Raw genomic sequence first — 24,077 nt, forward strand, 5'->3', positions numbered from 1 at the left:
CGGGAGGAGCCTGTGGCCGCCATGGCGGGGTGGGCACGGCGAGCGGAGCTGCTCGGTGCGGGCTCCGCAGGGAGCGGGCTCGGCGGGACAGGGTTCCCCTCAGGGCGGGCGCAGAGCGGCTGTGGCCCCGGCGGAGGCAGGGGCTGCCCCGACCCGCCCCGCGGTGCAGATGTGGCGGGACGAAGCCGTGGTGCCCCGGGTGGAGGGGAAGGCATAGGCTGAGGTGCCGTGCCCAGCCCAGCCTTGTCCCGCGCCCTGCCTTGGAGCCCGGCAGGGGAGGGCGGCGTCCCACACCCCACAGGCTTGCCTGCTGCACACGAGGGTGCTGTGCTCTTGGAAAACATCCCAGCGAAACCTCCCAACGGCAGCTTTTTGAAAACACCCTACCCTGTCATACTGGAGGGGGTCCACCAGAGGGTCATAAAGATGATTAGGTCTGGATGCATCTCTTATGAGAAGAGACTGCAGGAACCGGGCCTCTTCAGTCTGGAGAAGACTGAGGGGAATCTCATCAAAGCATATAAATATTGCAAAGGTGGGTGCCAAGAGGATGGTGCCAGGCTATTTCCACTGGTGCCCAGCCATAGGATGAGGAGCAATGACCATAAATTAAAACAAGAAGTTCTACCTCAACACAAGGAAGAACTTTACACTGAGGGCAGCAAAGCACTGGAACAGGCTGCACGAGGAGATTGTGGACTCTCCCTCTCTGGAGATGTTCAGAATCCACCTTGACACACTCCTGTGTGATCTGCCCTGGGTGACTTTGCCTTGGCAGGGGGTTGGACTGGACAATCTCCAGAGGTCTCTTCCAATATTAACAATTCAGTGATTCTGTGACACCAGCAGTTGGGCACCTGGCAGGCTTGCCTAGTGCACACAGATATGGTATGCTCTTAGAGGAGGACATCATAGCAAAAACCCTTGCAACTGCAGTTTTCTGAACAACTTACCCTATTTTAAGTCTATATCCTTATTCCACACAAAGCTGGTTTGTTTTTTCCAGTGTTCAGCAGCTGTTCCTGCAGCTGGTGGAGTTGTGAGAGGAGTGTCTGGAAGGGTTGGTCGGGGTCCCAGCTCCAGGCCAACTTGGGTGTGGAGGCTTGCATCTAATTTCTGTGACAGCATTCACTTCCACTGTCTGCATTATGCTTTCTGGACTCATTACTGATTTTTGACTGTCGTTTAATGTCTGTGGCATAGCTCAAAAGCTATGGCAGTCTTTGCTGAGCTATGAAAGCAAATCTCCCTGTGGAGGATGGAAGAATATTGTCAAAAGTAGTTCTTGGCAATGGTGATATATTTTGAGAGTAGGTCTACATATATGTCATGTATAACTGCTTAAGACACAGTGCTATGTAAATACTGCGTTTTCTTCTGGGGAGCTACTCTCTCAGCTTTCTGAATGATTCATATAAGAGTAGTCCCTGTACTAGAACTACATACTCCACAACAAAAGGCCCATCTCAACAAACAGATCAGTTTTTACTTTTATTTTCTCACTGTAGTGGACTGTCATGTTTGCTATTTGAAAATTGCAGTAAGTCTTCCATTATCCATAAAAATAACCTTCCTTAATTTTACACAGAGAATTTTGATTTCTCATGAAATTTCATAAGTATTTCCAGTCTGGAAAGCCAAATGTATTTGCAAAAAAAGTAATAATAATGGCATGCTTTTGAGATTTGGAAGAAATAAATATAATCTGTCTTACTCAAATTGTATTGACCTTATTGAACTCTTTATAAGCCAGGGAAAAAAGACAACTGTAGAAGACTTTACCCTATCCATCTTTAGTCTTGTTACAGCTCTAAATTTCCATTAATCCATCTCATGAAGGGGAACTTTACATAGCAAGAGACTTTTCAGTATAAATATTCTGCCTGACATTAAGATGCAAAATAGTCTGGTGTTTTAGTCAGCCATCTCATTATCCTAGATAAAGGACTTTTTTTCTTCTCATTCCACAGAGACTTTCAGAATATATTTAAATTTTAATTTGACTACAAAGATATTTAAGAGCAGAAATCACACTCCTTCCCTTACCTGTGCCTAGAAGTACTGTTCTGTTTCGTGACACTTTTTGATTTTGAGTAGGCCTATTTCCTCTCTGAAATTAATGTGATTTTTTTTTTGCTCATTCCCTTATGTAAGTATAGAAAGCCATACAGATGCAGCTGTTCCAAAAGAATCTTGGATAGCCAGCTCATGCTATGATGGTAATATTTAGACTAACAAGTCTATATAATATACTGGTAGCTTTCCAACAATAATTTTTATGCTAGTGAAGTGTCTGATTTTTGTAAATATCTGTACCATCATCAGCTTATTGATTACCATTTTCTTTCCAAGTATTGCATGTTGAAATGTTATACACTATAAAACAGTCAACATCATTTTAATGTAGTAGCAGCACTGTAATAGTGTTCAGTGCTTTGCCACCTTTGCATAGAGAGAAATGTCTGTTTATCTAAAACATGTTTGTGAGATGTCCTGCCTGAGAAGAAAAGGTTATGTGTCATGGACATGGAAAGAGGTGCCACAAATTCCTGCCTTGTCCCACTGCTTCCTTCCTGACAGCACTTGTGTGTGGGTGGGTATCTCTGTCTTTTTTTTAAGTGTATTTTGAGGCTGACATTCCAAAGCACACATCAGTGACCCAGTCCTGCAAGACACCCTGACTCACCTGGGAAGCTTCAGCTAATGCAGTGCACTAAAGAATCCTACCCTTACATTCCTAAAATGAAGTGATATGAACACAGCTTGTTTAAATCAGCCACCAGTGAATTGATATTGATCCCTCTGTAAGTATTTCTTTCTCCTGTAATTTAACAGACTACCTATATTGAAACTAATTGAAAGGGAACAGTGATGAGACATTTTTACAGAAATTGTTCTGTATTCCATATTTACTGCATTTACTTTGGTAAGTAGAAGAGCTGGCTTCTAGCACTACAGTAGTTTTTAGCTAAAGCTTTTTAATTCCAGAGTATATACCCCTCATTTTTCAGGGATGCAAAAGTAACAATTACTGTTTTCCCATGCATTTTGCAGACTTCAAAGGTTTATTTTGTTGTTCACACACATTAGGAGGCTGATTTCATGCAGAAGGAATACAACCTGATCCATTTGCCTCTTTCTTTTAGAGCACAGGTTCTTCCAGCTCGATCTTTGTAGGTACTGACTGTTTGCAAGTGTTTGGTGTTTCTGGAGATCAGCCCACCTAAACAAAAGGAGAAAGGACAGTCTTTTTTTTCCTTCCTTTTTTTTACGCATTGTTGTGAGAAAAATACTTTTATATTGTTTGTATTTTTGTGTTGAAAAATGTTGTTGTATAGCTTTCAGTAAGGTTAGCAACTAGTATACCAAGTTATTATGTAAGACATAAACAGAACAACTACAATTCTTGTTCCAGTTTGCAAGTTCTGAGGAGTTTATAATACCACCTTTCATTACATTCCAAGGATTCCTATTTCCATTTGTACTTCTGTCTTTCTAATGTTTACTGGAAGCCTTTTGGCATGTTAATGTCATAATTTGTGACTACAGTACAGTATTTGTTTTCATGCAGTACAGTATTTGTTTTCATTTAACTAAATGTTTTATGTGCAGCACTGCCACAGGATACTATATTCAACCAAAAATTCTTTTAAAATTAGGGGGTTAAGAATTTTTGTATTATGTCGACTGCATCCAACAGATGTTTATTGAAAGCACATTATTCAAAACTTCCACAGTTGAACAGACATTGATTTATAAGCTGTGTTTTTAGCTGATTTAGCCTATATATTTTATCTTTTACTAGAATTTTAAAGTGTTAAGAGAAGATCAAAAGATCAAATTATATACTGTAGTAGTTATCTCTAGAATCTGGCATATATCTTGGAAAATACCATGTGTTTGGAAAAAGAAGGTTATATATATCCAAATATAGGAGGAATAAACAGGAATGAATTTTAAAAAATAAGAACTTGGAAGAAACAAGAAGTGCACTGGAAGTTAAAACAGCCCACAAGTGTCTTCAGTTTGCTGAAGCAGCACTTGTATAGCCAGCAGCCCTATGTGACTGAAACTTTAGCCTTATTTTAGAGGTTATAGTTTCACAAGTAGTTCTTCTGGCTTTTAAGACATGCTATACTGCCTCTAAAATGCTGGTTCTTGTCAACAGTATATCAAGGTTTACACATACATATAAAGATACGTACAAATAGCCCATATTTGCCTCCCGCTCCCTCTTCAGGGCACTGCCAGGTAGCAATGAGTAAAATAATATTGAGGTATGCTTTACTTTTATGAAAAGCTTCCATTTCAAACATACTTGCTGCTGGGTGCACACTGATGGCTCATACTATAGATAAAAAAAAAAAGTACTGGCTGGTTTTCATCACAATTTTTCCTGTGGTCAAAGATTTTAGGGAGCAAATTGGTTTAAAGCATTAATATTGCTATCTGGGATTTAAACTGCTATTCTAGAAAAATACAAAAATAGCTAGATAGTGGTAAGTTTGATTTTTCTTTTCTTGCCCTGTATTGGGAAAAGCTGCATCCTGTAAAATGGCTCAGAGAATAAATACTGTACATATAATGCTTTATCATAGGGAGGAAAATAGTACCAGAAGCATCATCTGAATCTCTTTAAATATCTGTCTGTAGTACTCAGATTAGCAGACTTCTTAGTCCAGTTTAAGTAGAGCAAAATTAATATTTTCCTCCTCTTTTCTATGAGCTCTGCCATTCCTTAACAGCTAGGTTTGGCTTAATTTCTTGTAAATTCTCCATAGAGAAGTTAGTTTGATGACTAAATTAGTTAAAAATTCTATCATTGTGTCTTCATTGTTCAACAATTTTTACAAAAATTCCTTGTTTCAGCTTTTTTTGTAATCCTCAGCAAAATTAATCTCCCCCACCTGGGAAGGTGAATGTGAGTGTCTGTTCAAAAGCATTTGTGAAATACAATTGTCAGAGTTAATGGCTGAAAAATGAGAGCTTCTAAATTCTGCTAACATGCGTCTTACCAAAGCTATGTACCTTTTGTGGATAATGTAACTAAGATCCTCTGTACTTCAGAGGTCCTCTGTGTGGAAACAGGAGAATATTTATAGTTTGAATTAACTTGGTTTTGTTTTCTTTTTAACAGAGCATAGGCTCTGGAGTGCAGCTGCATGATGATACAATCCCTGGATACACAGAAATAGCTCAAAAAAAATTATTAGAGAAAACAATGGGCTAGATGAGCACATTGACAAATGCATAGTGAGTAAATCCTAATCTCTGGCAAAGATGTCCATCTCTTCTCCCTTGACCAAATAATTTGTGACAAAATTTACTGGAAAGGGCTGGCATTACCCTAGAACCAGTATTTGTAATGAAAGCAACATACTGTCTGTGAAAAAACTAGACTGAAGGTTGCACATTCTTGTTAGGGGTTTCTTGTGCATCATCATAGGTGGGACTGTGTATGTCTGTGAGCTTAAATCTTCTATTATCTTTGGTGCAGTAAATCAAACTGATGTTTGGGAGAAATAGTTCCCATGTCAAGATGGTATCTATGAATGATTTGGGGAATGGAACACACCTAGCAGGAGCTCTTGTAAATGCCAAACCTTGGATGTGAGTATCATGTTGGCCAGGTTACATAACACATAGATCCAGCTTCATTAGGGATTCTCAGCCCAAAGAAGTGGAAACATGGGCTAACACTGAACAAGGTGTAGTTCCTTCCATGGGAGTAGTCAACACCCAGAGCTTAAGGCAACATCTTTGAAAAAAACAAGTTAATCATACATCCTAGATTATGAATAAAGGAGGGTGTTGGATTTTTACCTAGAGTAAGCTCTTGCCAAGAGTGTGGGAGTTGCAGAAACACCTCAAAGGAGCAGAGCAAAAGTTTGTGACAGGTGTGTTATGTGCAGATTTAAGAAAACAGTTTGATGAAAAATAGGATATTTTCAGCCTGAAGGCATGAAATTTGAAAGTCATGTTAGGAGGAAGGGCCAAGGTTCACACAGAACAAAGAACAAGTTTTTTTCTCTGTTCCAGAACAAGCTTTGCTTGGAGGAAAAGTGAAATACTTGTATGTTTTCTTTTAAATAAGTATCAATGTGTTTATGTGAGGTATTACCTTATATGGAGAAATCCAGGCTGAAAGTGCCTCTTTGAGAGTAGCTATTAAGAAAGACTAAAAAAATAAAGAGCATACCACAGAGTACAGTAATCAGATTTACATCCAGGAGAACGTGGAGGCTGGAAGGGTGGAATGCAGCTGTAGTTTCAGGATTGTTGAATGTGGTTCTGTCTGAACTGGGATCTGAAGGCGTGCCTTATCTAAACATATCAGAACTAGTCTTGAGTAGTGTGGAGTTCATACAGACAATCTTAGCCTACTTTGTGTCTTGTATAGATGTGATTTTGTGAGATATGTATTGACTGAGAGCAGCAAACAATATCACTTTTCCCCCAGATAATAAGTACCAAAAGAGACAGATGTTTTCAGTTTTCAAAAAATATAAACATATAAACACGGTTATGCTCAGGTGGCTGTTAACTGCCATGTCTTCACACATGGAGTGCTTACGTCTTTTGGCAAGTAAGATGTGTTTTGTTTAGGAGAAGCTAATCCTCTATCACTGTGTTTTGGCTTTCAAATCAGCTATCTAGCAGCTGCCAGATGTCTCAGTTTATGAAATATTACAGATTCTGAGGGGGAAATGTAACAGAGAGTTACTGAATTGCAGTGTTTCATCTGGAGAGGTGGAGGACCAGCCAGCTAAAGGCAGGTGATCAGAGAAACTAGAAATTAATCTGGGAAGGAACAGCCCAGAGAGGGTCCTGCCCTTTGTGACTCTCATTAACTTCAGAAGGAATTGAGAATTTGGCATCCTGGAAAATTAGATAATTTTAAATTTGGGTGCCCAAAGAGTTAATGCATTAGTCTTTTTCTGAGCATTCACGTTTCAAGATTTTCACTTACCAGTCTTGGACAGGTTTTTAATTTTCTCTCGGTAAGATTTCTCTATCTGATGATAGTAAATCATGTGAATATTAAAATATGCAAGGTAGATGAAGAGTGTAGTTATTGCAGTAGACTGTAAATAGTGCTTTTATCTCATGAATGAAGGGCAGTACCACTGTGAACTGGGAATGCTGTTACATGTATCCCTGTAATCATGGGGAGCTGGAGAAGGAAGGGGTAATGTGGAAGTCAGAAGTCCTGTGAGCCTCACCTTTAGAAGGGGTTTGTGCAGGTCTGAAAATTTGGCAAAGCTTTCCCTAATGGCCAGATTTCTGGGTCTAGTCCCATCCATACATGCTGCTGGCATGTTTTGCTTCAGATCAGTAGGATTCAAAATTCTTCTTTTCAGCTTCTTCTGCAGTAGGAGAAGGAAGGTGATTTCTGACTCTTCTAGGTTTTCTCCTCTGTTTGTCATGTGGAAATAAACTACAGCTTTCTGGCAGCCCACTGTTTTTGCCTTCATGCAAAGTGTTTGGATTATGTGAACCTAGATTATTATACACTGTTTTTCTGGATTTTTTTAATGCAAAAAGCTCTGCTCATCTGTTTGCAGTCTCTCATGCTCTCTGTGTCCACATGATGTAGTTTGGTTGCTGGGAGGAGTGAGTTGTATGCCCAGAATGATGGCAGCAGGGATTAACGCCCACGTTCTGGGGGTTCGCCCGAATTACTTGTTTGTAATTTTTATCCTTCCTACCATATATTCCCTTTCTGTATCTTCTTGTGAATACATGTTGTCACTCTGATTAGTTAGGCCTAAAGGAGGGAACTCAGTGAAGAAGAGTCTCAGGCACCTTGTATATGCCAAGACAAAAGTGTTTATTTACCTTACTGAAGGTGACAGCTCTGTTTATCTTTAGGAGAAAAGATTTTAACCAGCGAACTTGTAATTAACCTTGGTAATGAAATAATGAACTGTACACAACCAGTGGAATATTCTGGAATTCAAGGAAAGCACATTGTGAATACATAATTTTATAAAGGTTAAACCACTCCAAATTATCTATCTGGAGAACAAATTTGAGTATTTTCCCTGAAAAAGTAACACTCCATTTTCAGCATGTGCCATCCCTTGAGTTGTATAATTGTTGCCACCAGAGAAGCTAATGATACAAGTCCTTTCATTTAATTAGAGGTTTGTTCATTGGCTTTTATTTGAGGGAGAGAGAGGGAGGGTAGTTTGTATTTTTGGCAGGAAGGGAACGGCAGGGAGTTATTTTGCTTTTACAAGGAATAGATGTCCTATATTATATGAACTGAAGACATGTGTGTTCTCAGCAAAGTGTCAGAACAAAGACAAAATCTCTGCATGAGAGAACTTACTGTGTAGGAGGATCTGTATGTAGCAGATCAGCTGCATTAAGGTAGAAATTACAGTATTTAATTCCCCGTGAAGTTGTAATGTGAGCCTGTCGCACAGGCAGTGTAGAAAGCTGTGTGCAAAAGTTCTTGTTTGACTCAGGCATATTCAAACCCAACTTTCCTTGGGGGAAAAAAATGCCCAAAGGATGTATGTAGAATGATGATTTATATGGTAGTGATATATTCTGGAAGGAGACAATGGAAAGTGGTTGCAGGGGGTAGGATTTGACTTTGCATGAATGGAGTCAGTTTGGAAGTGCCAATACAATTGAACATAAGATTGAAAGAAGGAACAGGATAAGCACAACTGGAAATATTTGCTTGCTAGGATGGAGGAAACTAGTAAGGTAATTTATGGTTTGAAGAGGCGATGCTTTTGTGAAAGGTTTGTAGCAATTGTGGGAGTATCAAGCAGGAAGTAGAAAAGGCAACAGAGGAGGTAGCAGTAGTTTAGGAACTTCAGAAGATAGGCAGTCAGAACTCAGGCAAAGGTTTCCCCCACAGGAAGTGAAAGAACTTGCTTGTTTTTCAAGGATATATTATAAAGGAGGGATCAAGGGCTTGACAAAATACTCAGAGAGGTGGGAGAGAAGAATAACTACAAAATGGTAGATGTGTTGTTCTGACAAACAGGAAGATGCTGGAGCTGTGAAAGCACAGAAGAGAGGTTTTGAATGGGGCAGCTGCTGTGAGATTATAAACACAGTCAAGTATTAAGTATAGTTGAACAGATTTGAATATTCCCATTGAAATTTCCAGACTGAGGATCCTGATATTTATGTAGGTGTAACTGTAAATTATGGCTTTTATTTAGCATTTCTGTGCCTTTCCTGTTTATGCTTTTGCAACAGGTACAAACAACCTTTGACAATCATGTAACAAAAGTTGCCTTGTAGGGAACAAAGACATATTTTTTCATGTGTGCAGGAAGTATAGCAGATATGCTTAAGTGTGACTTAAGAGCTCACATGGTCAAATTCCTGTTTGACTGATTCTGAGTGTTGGTAGTGCAACTGTCACAGTATAGCTGAGCTTTGTCTTTCAGCTTTAAATATTGGAACAGGAACATTCATGGAACATAGCAGATTCTCTCTCCATAAGATCTCACTGATTCACAGACTCCTGTGATTGCTAAAGAAACAAAAACAAGCAAGTTATGTTTAGTTTTACTTCAACTGCCTACTTTGAGTTCAACTAGCCATTATTCATGAGAATATTTGGTATTATACAGATACAGAACACAAGTCTTATGAGGAGCAGCTGAGGAACTTGGGGGTGTTTAGCCTGGAGAAGCCCCAAGAGGGAACTTACTGCTCTCTACAACTACCTGGAAGGTTTTTTTAGCCAGCTGAGGGCTGACCTCCTATCCCTGGTATCAAGGGATAAGATAAGAGGAAATGGCCTCAGGTTGTGCCAGGAGAGGTTTAGATTGGATATTGGGAAAAATTTCTTCACTGAAAGAGTTGCCAGGCATTGGAACAGGCTGCCCGGGAACGTGGCTGAGTCACCATCCCTGCGGGTATCTGAAAGATGTGTAAATGTGGTTCTTGAGGACATAGTTTAGTGCTGGACTTGGCACTGCTGGGTTAAGGGTTACACTTAATGAAGTTAAAGGTCTCTTCAAGCCTAGGCAATCCTACGATTGTACAATTTTTGCCAGAGATAAAATATTTTATATCACCTCCTTTTCAATGTCTGTAACTTGAACCCTGTCTTAAACATTTTAGCAAAGCTTTGGCTTTATGAGTTCATAGCAAGAAAAACAACATAAATTATATTCAAAATTAGACAAAATTAGATTCTGTAGAATAATTCTGAGAATTGTGCTGCCAGCTAAGTTGTCCTTTGATTTTAAGATGCCATTAAATCTTGAATTGATATCTAGGTTCAAAAGCCTGTTTGATCTGTTTTTTTCTCCCTTCTACATTTTTATGAGAAATTAGACTCTTGTAACTACTTAAATGTAAAGATAACTAATACTATTTAGTGAGTAAAATCATGCTTAGATACGAGTTAAACCTCCTGAAACCAAATCCCGCCTGCCTCTTTTCGCCCCCTGCACCCTTCCAAAAATCATAAGATCTAATACTTGCCAATCCTGTAGTTGCATTATTATAAACTTACAAAGCACAGCAAGGTCCAAAATTAATTCTGTCTTCTTTAAGTAGCCCTGTAGATGACTGCTATAAAAGCACAAAGTAGTTTTTACACTGTTCCTTCTGAAATTCAAATGCAACTTTAAATATTTCCAGCCCATGACCAAGATTTTGCACATTATTAAATGAATGAGTTCTTGTTGGGAATCATCACAGACACTTCTTTTTTCTGAAAGAATAGTAAACACTTGTTCTCTCTCTGCATGACTGAATTTCACAACAAAGGAAAAAAGTTCTCTCAATCTCTTTTACTCAAAATTGGCTTCAGATTGTGTAGGAGACTGTACAGCCTTGGTCAGATTGTTGGGGAACAAAACTCATTTTTCTCACTGGCATTTTGTAACTTAAGTTATATTGCAAAGGCAGGAATTAATTGCTTGGCTGTTAATCACATACTGCTGGAGTTCAGCATTTTCTGTATCACAACAGTCATCTGTTGTTACTTTTAACAAGTCTTTTCCTCACCCAAACAGAAGTGTCAGAATAGTGAATGCCATTTACAGGAGTACTTAATTACCAGAACTGTTGCAGTTAGTCTAGCACTACTTTCAGAGTCTTCAACACAACTTTAGGTTGTTGGTGCTACTTCAGTTTTATCTAAGTTGCAAAGCATTGAAGGATATTTTAGAAATGCCTAATCCAGATCTTAGCCAAGTTCAACTGAAACTGGAACAACTCAGTTGAGTGACTTTTTGTGTTTCGTAGCAGTTTTACAGACTGTGATGAGAAAAAGTTGTTTTCTCAAAAAGCAGTGTCAGTGCATAAAGAAGTAGATGCACACTGGAATGTCCTCTCAGCTTCTGCAAAGGTAGCAACTAGTAAAGCATAATACTGTAACTAAATCATGTGAATGATGTGTTGTAAGAGATCTTGTATTACTCTCTGACATTCAGGGGGAGAAACAAAGATGAGATTTTGTTCAGGCCATCTGAGTAAACATTTTCAAAGCTACATTTTTGCTGATGAGTGTGTAGATTTAGTCTAGTCAAAAGAATGTGTTTTTGCGTAAACTCAGCTGGCTGAATTTTATGTCTCTATGCTCACTTACTAATAAATAAAGAGAGAGGCAGGATCACACCAGGCTGAGACAAGTCTCCTGAGGTGAGATGAATGCCTTTCTGACGGTGCTTTTCTGTCTTTCCATGAGGTCTCTGACAGTTAAATGGCTAAACTTAAGTGAAATTAATGTCTTCCACAATGAAAACCTTCTTGACCAAGTATCTAAAATTGAAAGTGATAGATAATGTACTCTCTTAAACTTACAGCAACAGATCAATATTTTACTGCTTGCTTTTACGATAGCATCAAGAAACACTAGGTATGCATAAGGTGCTTGAGGTTGCATATTCACAGAGTAAAAAGCCAGTCTTAACTCTCAGAGTTTACACACTAAATATAAAACAACATGACAGAAGAGCACAGAAAACAGAAGGAGCAAAAAGGGTAGTGAGAGTGCCTGGGTCAGTAGTAATCACCACCTATCAGCAACCCAATAACTGAAAATTTTGCAGGCTTTGTAAAAAGAGCATTACCATGTGGCTTGGAGGTTGATAGGATTGTAACTGTGAGGATGTTTCACAGGAAAGCCTTTGAGGGAAAAGGATCATGGAGACATATTTATGGGAAGTAAATACATGGTCATTGTGAACTGATGGAAAGTTTAGACCCTAGTTTAGAGCAGAGTTCCAGTGTTTGGCACCCTCACTGTCAAAAAATATTTTCTTACATGTGAGTGTAATTTCTTATATTTTAATATATGTCCATTGCTTTTATCCTGTTACTGGGAAGTACTGAAGAGAGCCTGGCTCCCTCTTCTTTACACACTCCCATCCAATATTTGTACACACTGACAAGAGGCCCTGGGCTTTCTGTTCTCCAGTCTGTTCTCCAAGAACAGCCCTAGCTTTCCCAGCCTCTTCTATATGTTTCAGTCACTCAGTCATCTTCCTGGCACTTCACTGGAATTCTTCCAGTTTATTGTTTATGTCACACTGAGGGGGCCAGACCTTGACTCAGTACTCCAGGAGTGTTTTATCAGTTCTGAGTGGAGGGAGGGGGGCCTATCAACCTGCTGGCAATATTTTTCTTAATATAGCCCAGAAGGATGCTGGCCATCTTTGCCAACACCCTACAAAATTTGGCTTGACAGAAGCCAGAGAGTTGAAGTAAGAGCATAGTGAACTTTAGATGGTATAGTCCCCATGTCATTCATAATCCGGTTTTCTTAGTCACCAGCTGTACCAGGCATATCCACCATGAGGTATTGGTAGGAAAAGTTGCTTTATACAGAGCTATTTCCATATACTTCCTGGAGTGGTGTGTATGATTTTTGTAAATGAAAATTTCATTAGGCTTGAGAGCAACTCCTGTTGAAGCTGAGGATACTAACTGAATCTTGTGATTCTGGAAAATATCTTAATCTGCTGACATTTTCTGGATCCTTGAGCTGGAAAGGCACTTTGGCCAAGAGAGGAAAACAGACTGCCTCTTGTCCTGTCTCCTGCACACTGGATGAAGGAGAGCAAAGATGTCATCCTCTAGGAGAACAACCCAAGTTGCATGATATGGGGTGGCTGGAGTGCAGAGTGGGACATGGAAGGGAAGGAGTAAGCAACTCCATACCAGAAGGAGATGGGAAAGCTCCTATGTAAACCCTGGGCCAGCTTTCATCCAGGATGAGGAGGAAGACACTTTAAATGAGCATGGGGACAAGGCAGGGGAACTGGGTGGAGGTTAAAATAGAAAGCCATATGTTCCCTTCAGATGTAGATTCAGTGTCATTTCCATGGAAGATGGAGGTGGATTTGGGTGTGTTTCACACTGAACCTGTGTAGCACCATTATTAAACTTACCTAGGTGATGTGAGAACTGATGACAAGCGTGGAAATTTCTTCAGAAGTTGGATGCTACTAGTGATTAAAACACTTTGAGGTAAAGACTTTTTAGCAGTATAGACAATTTGTCTGATCCAAAATTTTGTTCACTAAGCTACTGCTGTTTCCTGACCTCATGAAATGGCACTGCATGGGAGCTACACAATTCACATGCAATTCCAAAAGATGGCAACCTTAGGCTTCCAAACTGGGGCCTCTGCTAAATAGCTCTACAGCTCCTAATAGTTCACAGTGGTGAATGTTTGAAAATTCTGTTTTCCCAGACTGAGCTTATTTTTATCCATCTATTCTATTTTTCATATATTTCTACATATAAGACAAAATATATGTGATTCAGTTGAAAAATGGGCAACTTCTGACATTAATTTCTGTGCCTGAAGGAAGGGGAGGTTAGGAAACCTTAGATCTACAATCTCTGTCTCAGACTGTGACTTTGATTATATAGGAGTGAAGCTCTGCTATCAATCTGTGCAGAAGCTCCTGTGGCACAATGACAAAGCAGAGACAGATTGGCAAAAAATGAGAAAAGAACTATTTAATCTGATGAATTTTAGTATACTTGCTCTTGCTTTACAGAATTATTAAGGCTTTATTCACACAGACCACTAGTCTTGCCCATGTCAGTGTACTTTTAATGGCAGTCATTACTATTGTGAAACTCTGCATAACTTTGGATAGATACACTGCTGAGACAAGATAAGGTAAATAGCCTTCATACTACATTCATTCTCATGCCTTAAAAGATTCATCCTTTCTCTTGGTTCGTACTTATTTTCTGACTTGATTTTTGTGTCCAGTTCCTGCCTTTTTTGTGGTTCTGTGTTGACCATCATTCTTGTAAATAGTTAATGACAGAAACTTCACAGAGAAATTCATCAAGAAAGTCAGTTATTTTAGAAATCTTTATTAAATCATGTAGTTACAACTGAAGCTGCACTGACAAAAACAAAAAATTCTGATGCTGAAGTCTAAATTCTGTGGTTTTATGACAAATGCTGCTTTTGCATTACAGGATCATTGCTGGATGGAAAATCAAGCATCTTGCTTATTTTCCAAAAGTCATGTTTGGAAACCATCAGCTTGGAAAAATCTATCTTGGTTTGGCTTAAAGCCAGATTTTGAAATATCAGCTTTCATGAAGCAGAAATGTCTTTCATCAAGCAGCCCTAGCAGCAGGGTCAAAATCTGAGCCCTACTCCATTTTATGCAAAGCTTTTCACTTCTGCAGTCATTCATCCCTCCCCAGTCCAGGGATAAAAAATCTGTCTTTTTTTGGTTGTGCCAGTTCCTTATGATTTTGCCTTCCTTACTTATCCTGTGTTGCTGTGAAGGAATCAGTATTGGCCTAAGCTTTTACTGTTGTTCCTTCACATATGTAGAGAATTTTGAAGGCAGTTTTGCTGCTTTTGTGCAGAAAGCTTGTGATTTTAGCATTGCCCACAGGGCTGTTTTCCTCCCACAATGTTGGTTGATCATTCTATTTTAACCAGCTCAATATTCCAATAGTTTTGTATCACATTCATATTACTCTTCTTGGTTATGTTTATTGCTTTCATAGGTAAGATTTCAGACAGGGATCTCATTTCTACAAGGTTTATCCTGTGCTACATCTCTCATTACTGAATGCCTGAGCACTTCAACGTTCACTACATTTATCCTTGCCAACCCAGTGGAATATAAAGCTTATTTTTTATCTGTTTTTAACAAAGGGAAAACAGTGGTTTGTAGAGGCTACAATTTAATCTAGCCTTCAAAGGGAAGAAATAGCAGGCTCCTGCGCATAATTTCCAGGTGTTTGGCACCCTAATTACCTCTATTAAACAGTTGGGGTGATGGATGTTGCATATGGGGAAGAGTGAGCAGAAAGCGTTGGCATTCTCAGCAGGAAGCTGCTCTGAGCCAATTAGCAAGAACAGGGATGTTTCAGGACTTCCACCTCCTTCTGCAGCTTTGGCATTTAGCTCTCTGTGGCACTCCTTCCTTTGGCACACTGCCTCTCCTGCCAGTGCATGCAAGCTCTGAGCTTTGGTACATTTACTTTATCCTTCTATGTCTTTTATTTAAAAACCAAAGAAAAAACCAAACCAACATACAAACCCCCACCAAACCCACAGTGATTTCCCTCTTCCTCACAACCCTTATACATGAATCAGTAGCATAAGCATTGGCTGAGAAGGCTTACTGCTCACTTGGGCATATTGAAGTTGCATCTCCCAGATGCTGGGGGAATGCCCAAGTTAGCAGGCTGCCTGGGAGGCTGGAGCTAGGGAGGGAGCTGTGCTGCAAGGCTGTGTGAGTAAGCTGGGAGTCCTGGGGCCTGGAGGAGGATGACTCTTGACTTGGCTCTCCTGGCAGGGAGGGGAGCAGAGTTCCATCTTCCAGACTTGTTTGTGCATTTTAAACACAACTCCAAAACAAGTCCAAGGGGTCCAGTCTGTATTTTTGTTATTCAGGTGACAGCCCAAACTACTCAGTGGTGAACGTGTACTCTTTCATGTCTTCTGCTCTCCTCCCTCTCTGCTGTGTCTACCCTCCATTTAAAAATGTTTTTAAGGCAGAAGAAAGAGGGGAGGTGAGAGGAACATCCTCATGCTTCAGAGGCCTTTAACCCAGCTGTCTCATGTTTTCTTCCAGTGAGTGTCTAACCAGCAGGACACTGTATAAAAATAAACACTTGCAACAATTTTGTCCTCTCTGGCTGTGTTTTAAAAGAAAATGTTTACTTGATAATTTTGCAAAGTACTCTGAGCTCCAGCTGTAGGCTAGGTGTGTTTGGAGTACAGATATTGGTTCCTTAGGGGCCAGTGTCACCTGGGATTTTTGGGTCTTCAGTTAGAATAGGCAAGTGACACAACTGCCAAGATGTTTCATTTTCAGCTTGTAAAAAAACAAATATTTAAGAAAACTTCCAGGTTTAAGTGAGAGGTGCCCTTTGGAGTAGGCACTTGTAGATGCTTGGTTTATGGTTTTGGAATTGCTATACAATTATAGAAGTGTTTAATTTATCTGTTGAATGTAGTCTTAACTGAGTAGGTCCCCATGTTAGTTTCCTTCCTCCTCTTCCAAAACTTAAAAAAAATATATATATATCTATATAACAGTTAATAATCCTAATTTCTTTGATACATTACCTGATAGTCACATCTCTGTAATATTGTTCATTATTACAGCTTCTTCTTTCTAACATCTATCTTGTTTTAAATCTGTGTTATTTCTTTCTACAGAACATAATTAGATTCATTTATAAGCATATGGTTTTTTAGGAAATATTGTTGTTATTGAATCTACTGCTTTCATTCATCAAGGAATACATCTTATAAAAATTTGTATTTAAGTCAACCCTTTTTTTCCTCCCATTTTTTTACTGTAATCTCTTACCTCTGTATTTTTCTGTTGAAGATGCAGGCCAGTTTACTTCTTGCTCCATCAAATTAATTTATAGTAGAGGTACAGTGAAACAGTATCACTGTTTCAAGGGAGATGGTAGATATAACTCTCACAACAGAAATTTATCCATAAATTTAGCTAGAGCTTCTCTCAGAAAACACTGTTGGACTAATTTCAGCCTAACAGTGTACTCTTTATTTTATGCTGATCACATTGGTCTCTGTTCAGATAAAATATACTTCTTCATTCCTGTAGGTTTTTTTTTCCCTAAGAAACCTCATGAACTAAAAATCAACATGGGAGAATACTCATTAATACTTTATTATGTGGCCAAAGTGAAGCTAGTGGATGATTTGCTGTCTAAGGTCTGGACAAAAATTGAAAATTATTTAAGATTTTCCCCTTCAGAAACCTAATTCTCTACTTAATTATTGTCATTTCTGCTGCACACAAAGCCCCTCTCAAACTTCACTGGGGATAGTTTCCATGGGAACCGGAGAGTGAGAACTGATGAGTCTTGAAACAGTCAAATAATAATCTTCCTTTTTACCAGTGGGCAAAGATTTACTTCTCCACTGTTTAATGGAAGGCACTAGAGTTTATGTTTTGAGTGGGAGGGGAAAAAAAGATATGTGAAAGGAGACCAAGTGTGCTTTGTATACCTGAAGTGTTCATTCTTGTTGTATTAAAAGTGAAAATTACTATGCAGGGCTGTATTCCTCGTATCCTGCTCGCAGACTCCTGAATGGTAGAAAGGGAAACTCTCTGTAGTGGTCATGAGAAGGTGAGTTAATTACATATGTGCCAGAGATACAGTCATGTCATGAATGCAAAATTTTAGAGGCAGTTGGATGATCCTGCAGAAAGCATCCCTGGGGAAGGGCTCCCAGGAGCTGACATTGACCTGTCTCCAGAACTGAACTGTGCTGGGTTGCACAGTGTTGAGTGCCCTCTTACCATGCCTGGGTATTAGCTACAGAGGGGGCTGTTTATTGCAACTTCATGGGAGGGAGAAGAGTCCCTCAGGAGTGACGTGAGGTAATGAATAAAGTCACTCTGAAGTCTAATGAGGTGCTCTGCTAAACTGGCCATTATTTGGTTGCCACGGTTATAGTCATTGGGATTATTTTCCTGAAATACTGCATTTCATTCTTGTGAGAAAAAAAATATGGAAAAGATAGAGAAATGTCTGCCCTCTTTTAGAACTGTGATATTGTTATGAAAGATGACCTCCAAAAGGAGAAGAAAGCAGGTTCCAGAAATCTTACAGCCAAGTTGCTGTTCTCTAAAATTGCTGATGCACAGAAAACACCAGAAGTGTTTCCTTACAGAGAATTAAATTTGGCCAATAAGCTGAGTTTTAATATAGCACAATTTAAACTTGAATTATAGGAGGGTAAATGTCAAGGTATGTTTTTAAAAAAAATATTTTATCTTAAACTATTTTTTATATTCTTTACCATCATTTGGTTTTCCACTGATTTTGGGTTTGACTATTTAATATAGGCCTTTGTGTAATTATTTTGATCTCTATTTCACAAACATAAAGAGAGAAAAAGGAAAAGTGCATATAGATTATCATCACAGTGCTTGGAAGTTTTTTTTCTTTCTCTTTTGCAATTAGTTGAAATAATAGAACCTGAGGGAGAAAATTGTTATTTTTGTATTGTGTAATATATCAGATATAGATGTGATTAATGATCTAATCCAGCGATTAAAATCAAGAAATTCCATTTCTGTCTCTTACCAGTAATTACTGTGTTGGAAACACTGATGGCTGTTACTGTATTGAAAAATGAAGACTTGAATTCTAAAATATTTTTTCTTAGCTTGTGCTTGAAGCTAAGATAAAACAAGATACTTGTATTAATAAAAAAAGCATGAAAATTATTTTTTACATTAAAGACATATTTTGCTGGGATTCTGAGATAAAAACTCAGGTATACTACTGGTAGTATTGAAGAATACAGGAGGAGGATGGGGTGGCAGATGAAGCACAGTCATGCTCTGTCTTTGGGTCACTTTATTTTGGCCCTCTTCGCCATGCACGGAGACCCTGCAAGCAAGAGCTGTGCAGTTTGAATGTGCAAAGTAGTGTTCAGTTTGTCCTTGAATTCTAATATCAGATTTCCTAATGTAAACATACAGTAGGAAAATCAATTGAACACTACTTTATAATGTCTTCATGTTAAATACTGCCCTGTACAGCTCTGGTGATCAAAGGTAAACACAAATAAAGACTATTTTGTGTTTTAATGCCTCGAAGAGTTTATTCACTTCTGACTGCTTGTGTTTACCCAGTTCTATGCCTGCCTCAACTTCGAGGAGAGACGAACATCACAAAAATTCTTTATTCCTGTGACCAGATGACCTAATTGAAGTTAGGCTGGGAAAGAGACTGCTTCTCTTTCCTACAGTCTGTAAAACAGGGGTTTTGTGGATGAGGTGTGTAACAGGCCACCACATACTAGTATTGGTAGGCTGCTTAATGCTGTTCCCTGCTGTTCTCTGAGCTGGATCCCCAGTTGCTGACCACAGACAGTAGGCAAGATGATTATTAGAGGAGAAAGTGAAGACTATTAGCACTGATGAATAATAAATTTCAATAACTTATTCTTCTGGAGGAAAAGACCTCGGGGCTGCTGCTTATTCTGAAGGTCTGCTTGATGTGGTGAGGAAGAATGTGATGATATTTATCTGGGAACAGCAGAAATGGTGGCGGTTCCCAAACATCTGATAGGAGACAGTGGAACAAAGGACAGGGCTGACACAAGTGCCATTTCATCACAGCATGCCCCAATCCAACAGCACTGTTTCCTGGGAGATGGAACAACACTGCGTGCCTATTAATCATGAGAAGCTCTCTGCTGTTCTCACAAGTCCTCCAAAACCTGTCTAACTCGAGTGGGCGAGGATCAGCCCATCCATGACAAAGTACTGCAGCTTTATCTTACATACTGTATATTATCAAAAATGTTATGTCTGCTCTGAACAAAATGTCCAAGTGTGAGAAATGTGGGCAATGTTCCAAGAAACTGGGCTTGTCTTAATGAGAAAATTGTACTTAAAATCAAATTTTAAGTTAATTCATTGTAATCAGCCTAATCTACAGACCTGCACAAGACACTCTTTTTTTTGTAAATATTGCTGTCACACTCACTGAAATTAATGTTTTGTGCAGATTAGTGTGCAGCTAACTAAATTGCTTTGAAACCTTATCAAATTTACTGTGACTTTCTCCTGTAACTATGGTTATATGCTGTGGTCTTCTTTATATTGAACCCATTCAGTTCCCTCTGTTATTATAAAAATGTAGGTGCTTTAGGAAAGCTTTCAGCGAAGCAACAGGCCTCTTCTCCCCTCCCAGGAGAGCCTACATTTCTAGAGGTTACAGAAGGATTTGTGTAGTCCTGACTGTGAAAAGTACAGCCATACTCTGTTCAAACTGCATAAGATAGGCCTCACTGCTGGAATTAATCTAAGTTTGACATGGTACAAGCCAGAGTTCATGATATAGCTCTTTTCATTGTTGAGAATCTTGGTAGAGCAATGCTAATGGATAATTCACTCTTTTGTAAAGTGTAGAATTCCAGCAGAAGGCAAAACTGTCAGATCTACATTTTTTTCTCATACATCCAAGGAAATAATGAAAGTTTTCTTGGTAAGTAAGCTTTTCATTGAGGAAATACAAGCATCAAATACTTTAAAATCATTAAAAATCTGTCCACTGTGTGCTTATTCTCTGATATTATGTTTGATCATCAGTGATCTACATTTTATTGTGTTTTACTATTTGAACTGCATTATGAGATGAAAAGCTAAGGCACTGTTAAAATGTACGTTAGGTTAGAAAAAGCACTGTTCAGAATGTCACAAGAGTCATTTAAAAGAAGCTTGTTACCGTGACATTCATATCTAACATCAATGTTCTGGGGTTAGTTTTTATCTCCAACGATAATGGTAGTAATTTTAAATTTAAAAAAAGAAAGAAAAATCTCATTCCCAGGGAAGGGCCGAAGTATGAAAGCAGAATTATTTCAGTGACCCAGTGAGAAAATTCTGCCAGCAAAGTCTTTGTTACTTGTTTATGTAGTCTTGTGTAAACCAAAAATATGTTGTTTATTTAAAAGATGCAATGTATGTTTTATGTTGTCTCTTCCAACTATGTATGTTGAATATATTTTACTTTACAGAAACCTTTGAGGCAATTATTCAATAATTTGGCAGGAAGTAACTTAGCGACCATTAAGTAGTCCTCCAAACAAGATGTATCTTTTTCTGCAAGTTGTTAAATTTATGAAAGGTAAACCTAAAAGTGTAAGTAAGTACAGTTAAGTAAGAGACAAAAAGAGTGTGCTATGTTTCAAAAGAGCTTCTCTTCTACTTTTACAATTGTGAGAAGCAGTTCAAGGATTACAATCCATTTATCATTACATCCATCTACTGCTTGAACTGCTACATTTCTTTTTTATTTCTTAGGCAGATATTACAACATGTATGACATAGCCTAGGATTATTTTTACTACATAAGCGTCATACTGTTTGTGTCTGAAATAACATCATTATTTCAGACACATTATTACCATACCACTTCTTGACTTAAACTTACTGAAGTCACTTTTTTTTTTAACAAAAGAAAGGGCTGCTAGATCAGAAGATCCTAGAGCAATTGGTAAGGAATTTGTTCAGCACCAGGTAAAAGCAGCACCTAAGAAACAGCTATAATTCAGTATGTTGGAAACATAACCTTTCCCAGGACTGATCTGTTCCTGATTTCACTGAAATTAAAGGCTGTCTTCTGCCCAGTTTTTGTAGCAGAGGAGTTAGGCTTACAAGAACTCAGTAAATGCCCTGGTGATGCACGAATTAGGCTGTTGCAGCGTGACTCAAGCAACGCTGACTTAGGCTAAAAGAGGATCTACTCTAATAAGCAGGGTTATGTTTTTGTCCTTGGTAACATGACTGTGACTTACACAGCAATATGACAGAGATTTACACTGTGCTCTTTTCAAGAGGCAAAAATTTCCCACAATGTATTTGGTTTGTGTGGCAAAGTTTTGGTAGCAGAGGGCTACAATTGTGACTTCAATGTGAAGCTGATAGGAGATTTTCCTGTATTGGACAGAGCCAATGTCAGCTGGATCCAGGATGGACTCACCACTGGCCAAGGCTGAGCCCATCACTTGTGGTGGTAGAACCACCAGGATAACACAGTTAAGAAGGGGGTAAAAGTTATTGGTGGAAGCAATTGTAGCCAGATAAGACAGGAGTGAGAATGTGTGAGAAAAACATCCCTGCTGACAGCAAGGCCAGAGAAAAAGGAGGCAGAAGAGGTGCATCAGGCACTGGAGCAGACATTCATTCCCCTGCAGCCCATGGTGAGGCAGATGTTCCCCTGCAGCCCATGGAGATCCACAGTGGAGCAGAGATCCACCTGCAGACTGTGGAGGACCCCATGCCAAGCAGGTGGATGGCCAAAGGAGGCTGTGACCTTGTGGGAGGCCCATGCTGGTGCAGGCTCCTGTGCTGGCAGGACCTGTGGCCCCAAGAAGAGAGGAGCCCACACTGGAGCAGTTTTGCTAGCAGGGAAATCCCATGGGGGTCCCACAGTGGAGCAGGCTGCTCAGGAGTGACTGCACCCTGTGGAAGGGCTGCACTCTGCAGCTGGGAAAGGGTGTCAGGAGTCCTCTCCCAGAGGAGAAAGGAGTGTCAGAGACAATGTGTGATTAACTGACTACAAACCCTATCCCCTGTCCCACTGTGCTGATAATTCAGGAGTCAAGTTGAACCCAGGAAGAAGGGAGGAGTGGAAGAAGGTCTTCTAAGATTTCTTTTTTAAAATTTTTTCATTATCCTGCTCTGATTAGATTGGTAATAAATTAAACTTATTTCCCCAAGTCGAGTCTGTTTTGCCCATGACTGTAACTGTTGTGATTTCTCCCTGCTCTTATTTCAACCCACAAGCCTTTTGTTATATTGTCTCTCCTCTGTCCAGCTGAGGAGGGGAGGGATAGGGTGGCTTTGAGGGGCATCTGGTGTCCAGCCAGGGTCAATCACCAGCACTCCCAGGCAAGCTCTCAAAAGACTGAATTTGGAGCAGTATTTTGGGAGACTTGAACCACTATGTTTCAGGCCTTCCTGACCTCTCAAAACAATGGCTCCAGGGAACAATGGCTCCAGGGAACAATGCTCTGCTTGCTTGCCCTCCCTCAGTGGCCCTATGTACCTATGTATGTAACCCTTGCCTGTGTGCATGGGTAAAGAGAACAATACTGGGAGCTCTGCTCTGCCTTGCTTGGGCAAGCAAAGCTATAGACTCTGTAGTTAAGGGGGATGGAGATGCCTTCTTGTTTTCTGTATTTAAACATGCCATTCTAATGTGGGAGGCGCAGAAACCTTTTGCATGCTGCTCTCCACTCTGTAACATGTAGAGAAATGACCACAGCTTGTGTGGTAGGATAAGATCATGCCACAGGAAGAGCTTAGTTGTCTTTCCCCTGTGTGTTTATTATGGACTGTGACTGACTCAGCTAAGAAGCAGGGGAAAAGGAGACTGTCTACATCTACCTACTGTGAAGAAGGTTATGTCTTCTGTTTTGTTATTGATGGGGGGGTTTCAGTATACTGTAGCAATCTACATGGCCACAACCCCCCAGCAGAACTCCTGATTTTGGTCTATAACCTTTTCAGTAAGTTTGAAAAGAGTTTAAAAAGTATGTAGAACTTTGATCTGGACTTCATTGAATTTGTTTGTACAGGCTTGGCTAAACAATGGAATAAGAACATAAAAATAAGCATCATCACAATAATTTCCTACTGTGTGGTATTGGTTAAATACATACAATCAGCTTTCAAAGTATACAGAGAAACAATTAGGGCATAGCTCAATATTTAAGACTTCTGCTTTTTGCTTTTTTTAGGAAATACTACCTCACTACCTTATACATGTAATTCTGTACATATTTGAAATAACAGAATCAATTACACCTACATAAGTATGTAAAATAAATAAATAGAACAATTCCCCTTCTCAAAAAGCAACACAGAACAAGTGGTACTTCATGAGATACGAACAACTTTCTAATTAACATGAATTGCTGCTATTAGAACATTTTAAGGCAGTATAGCCTGCAACAATTACTCTTTGGAAACAGTCTGGTTTGTGATGAGTTATGCTCAGCCCTCAAAAGGCAAAAAGTTAAATAAACATTGTCATAATCATGCCCAAGATTAGCATGCTAATTAAAAAAATTAAGTTCTCTTCTG

The 24,077-nt window shown here is 39.3% G+C and overlaps 1 long non-coding RNA gene across 2 annotated transcripts; it reads left to right on the forward strand.

Annotated features, from left to right (window-relative positions):
- Nucleotides 1-21: 21 nt before the first annotated feature.
- LOC135294791 (uncharacterized) lies at nt 22-22,270 on the forward strand. 2 transcript variants are annotated; one of them, XR_010356819.1, is made up of 4 exons: nt 22-535; nt 5,138-5,253; nt 17,521-17,595; nt 19,113-22,270. It is a non-coding gene; the product is annotated as an uncharacterized LOC135294791 (long non-coding RNA). The 2 variants fall into 2 exon arrangements; XR_010356818.1 differs by having other exon boundaries at nt 17,521-22,270.
- Nucleotides 22,271-24,077: the final 1,807 nt, after the last annotated feature.

The sequence above is a fragment of the Passer domesticus genome, chromosome 1 (assembly GCF_036417665.1).
Source record: "Passer domesticus isolate bPasDom1 chromosome 1, bPasDom1.hap1, whole genome shotgun sequence".
Classification (NCBI taxonomy): Eukaryota; Metazoa; Chordata; class Aves; order Passeriformes; family Passeridae; genus Passer; species Passer domesticus.